This window comes from Rhododendron vialii, chromosome 7a (genome assembly GCF_030253575.1).
Source record: "Rhododendron vialii isolate Sample 1 chromosome 7a, ASM3025357v1".
Lineage (NCBI taxonomy): Eukaryota > Viridiplantae > Streptophyta > Magnoliopsida > Ericales > Ericaceae > Rhododendron > Rhododendron vialii.
Genome location: NC_080563.1, coordinates 11,134,643 through 11,138,265, shown reverse-complemented (window position 1 = coordinate 11,138,265; position 3,623 = coordinate 11,134,643). Strand labels below are relative to the sequence as shown.

Below are 3,623 nucleotides of genomic sequence, written 5' to 3'. Positions count from 1 at the left end.
AATGGTGGGATTTGCTCATTGAGTATCGATTTGGAGGACGTGATTATCAATTAACTAGAGGCTTGGGCAGATGCGATGCTTGTGCAAGTCGGATTTTCACAACATTTGTGAAAATTTGATCAAACAATAAGTGGGAAGCATTTTTATAAAAACGTTGTGAAAATCCGACTTGCACACGCATCGTGTGTGCCCAAGCCTCTAGTGCTTTATAATGCTTCTACATATTATATATTGGAGGTTGGAGTCTAATTGAAATTTAAATTCTTTCTAGTGTGGACGAGAAGTATACTTGCAAACGTCTCATATTCCAAAGTACGATGTGGGTGAAGGGCTACTTATTAGTTTAGATCCTGACATACAAATAGACGGAGAACGATTGGGTGAAGGCTATTGTAAAGTATATGTTGGTAAAGCAATAATGCCCCATGTTCTTTTGGAAAGACCTCGTCCAGGTGTAGACACGGTTGGAGATGCTCTTGGCCGTTACGTTGCGTGGAATTTCTGTGATGTAAGTTGCGACTTTGATTTTATTGTTTCATTTAATTATATATTGCTTCTATAGGTTGATTTTAATTTTTTTTACTGTTTACTTTTCAGGTGATCGAGAAAGAGATGGACGATTATTGAGTGTGTTTTTTACAATTTGTAGTCTTTCTCTTAGAGACTTTTTTTTAATTTTTCATTCACTCCAGGTGTTTTAGTATTTTTGTCTATGTGGTTAAAAGAGATGGATGATATTGGATTGTGTTGCTATTCGGAATTTGAGAATTATGGTTTTGTTCAACTTGGTTTTGAATATGGATGAATGGATGATTTCGATACAAGATGATGAATTGTGTTGCTATTAAGAATTTGAGAATTATGATTTTTTTCAACTTGGTTTGGAATATGGATGTGAATGGATGATTTGAATACTTGGAATATGGATGTGAATGGATGATTTGAATACAACAATGAAGAGGTTTAGGTTTGCAATACATGAGCTTGAATGAATGGTTAATTTTAGAGCTACAGAAACTCGTTCATTTTATGGATGAAATTCGGTTAAAAAAAAATTGCACGTTTGCGACGGGAGTTGCTGTAGTAGCAAGAACGATAATTTTTTTTGCGACAGGTAATATCATATTTGCCACAGTATTACATACCGTGGCAATCAAAATTTGATTTTTGCAATTTATTTGCGTCGGCTAAATTACCGTTGCAAACGATCAATTTCCCGTTGCTAATACTTCGCGACGGGACAATCCTGACGCGAAAACCCATTTGCCACCCCCCTTACTGCCACTGCCCAATCCCGTCGCAGGGCCGTTGCAAAAGCCTTTTCGCCACGGTATTTCTCCATTTCCGACAGTAATGAACCGTTGCAAAAACTGTTATTTCTTGTAGTGAGAGAGAAGATTACCCTTTCCATTCAAATCCCATATTTTTAGCCCATTATCCGTTATACGTTTGAAATCCCAGCAGTTGCGTTGAAATAAAACGACAGAAGATTCTCCTTTTTCTGATACACTGTATATAACGTAATTGTACATATATAACGTTATATACTCGTTTATCAGTTCTCATTTAATGTGCGATACTTACATTTTACGTTATATACTCATTCATCGGCTCGCATTTAACGTTATATGAGTTTTTGAAATCTTTTTTTATTATAATACAAGAACATATAACATTCCATGTTTACATCTGTACGTACATATATTAACATAAAATGGTATATGTTCTATAATTTTTTTGGAGTTTCGCTGCACAAAAACTTCCATATAACATTATATTTTTACTTTATTGAATTGGTCCGCGCAGCGGCCTCAATGACTTGCTTCGAGTAACAATATATGTTCTTTTTTTGTTGGGAAGTACACAAGTCAGCAGCTTTCATATAATGTTATATGTTCTATTTTTTTGGAGTTTCACAGCATAGAAACTCACATATAACGTTATATGTTTTACTTTATTGAATTGGTCCGCGCAGCGGCTTCATTGACTAACTTCTGATAACCATATATAAATAATCTTATATATGTTTACAATGCAAAAATAAACAAAGAACTTTATATGTGTATTATTTTGCCACATAAATAAATACACACAAAAAAACGGAATAAGTGTGACAAAAAATAAACATATAGCCTTATAACATTATACATGAGATTCTGTCATTTCTAACTCTAAAATAAATGGGAAAAAAAAGAAGAGGAGATCTTGTAACTTTTTTCCCTTTGTCGCCGTCGCCTTCTTCACGGTCGATTTCACATGTAACTTAATACTCTTCACTCCTTGAACAACTGCACAAATAATAAGTCAGTAAGGCCGCTGCGCGGACCAATTCAATAAAGTAGAACATATAATGATCAGAGTTTGATATAATCATATCTACTCGCAATCAAAACCCTAACTTATATATTATTAACTGTTCAATTGTGCTTTGCTAATGAGTTCCTATATATACCTTGAACTGGACTCCGTTACCAACGTTGATATAACCATATATAACCCTATATATTTGTTGAACAGAACATCATATATAATGTCTCACGAGATAGTAGATCGTATATAACGTTATATAAATCAGAAACTATACATACATATATGCAAAAGCGACAGAACATCATATATAATGTCTCACGAGACAGTATATTGTATATAACGTTATATAAATCAGAAACTATATATACATATATGTAAAAGCAACAGAACATCATATAAAATGTCTTACGAGACAGTAGATCATATATAATGTTATATAAATCAGAAACTATATATACATATATGCAAAAGCGACGAAGGGCGACGATCGGCGACGAAGGGTGACGATCGACGACGAAGGACGACGGCGAGGAGGAGTGCGATCGACGACGAAGGAAGTCTGGGGCGTGGGTTGATCTCTGTTTTTCATCCGTTGATCTCGTTGTTGGAGTGACGACGGCAATCGAGTGCTTGACGACGGCGACGGAGACAACGCCGGTATTCGAGTGCTTCTCGCCGATCGAGGACGACGAAGAAGGGCTGACGCCGAAGAAGCCCAACGAGGACCAAGATTGCCGACTACCAAGAAGGCGACGACAAAGAAATTCGTCTGTGGTTTCTAATGGGAAATCGTCTGGGTTTTGTTAGTCTGGGTTTTGTTCTTCTGGAAAAGGGGGGAGGGGGGGGATGGGTTTTATAATGGAGGAATCTGAGAAAAAAAAGGGGAAGGGAGGAAAAAAGGGAGAAAAAAACGGAAATGGAGGAAAAAAGGGAGAAAAAAACGGGAATGGAGGAAAAAATAGGATAAAAGATTTTTTGAAAGCAGGGGTATATTAGACTAACCAGGGTTATTATATCTTTACTAATAGGTTAGTGGACTTAGGGAGTTATAGAATTTAGAAATGAACTTAGTGGGTTTGGAAAGTGGTATAGTGAACCTGGGAAAAATTCTTCCATTGCAGTTTTTCAATTGATTTAGCTACATTCATTCAAACATATTAGTGGGTGATAAGTGCCAAAATATATATATTTTGGCCCTCCAATCTACATTTATTAGTCTTTTATATTTGTTAACTGATTTTTATTATGTGTTTTTATGTTTATAGGTTGCTCAAGCCCGTTATTCGAGACTTTTGATAAAAAGAAGATTTTAA

The 3,623-nt window shown here is 35.6% G+C and overlaps 1 long non-coding RNA gene across 1 annotated transcript; it reads left to right on the top strand.

Annotated features, from left to right (window-relative positions):
• Positions 1-208: 208 nt before the first annotated feature.
• Positions 209-833, top strand: LOC131333334 (uncharacterized). Its single transcript, XR_009201775.1, has 2 exons — positions 209-508; positions 598-833. It is a non-coding gene; the product is annotated as an uncharacterized LOC131333334 (long non-coding RNA).
• The last annotated feature ends 2,790 nt before the right edge of the window (positions 834-3,623 follow it).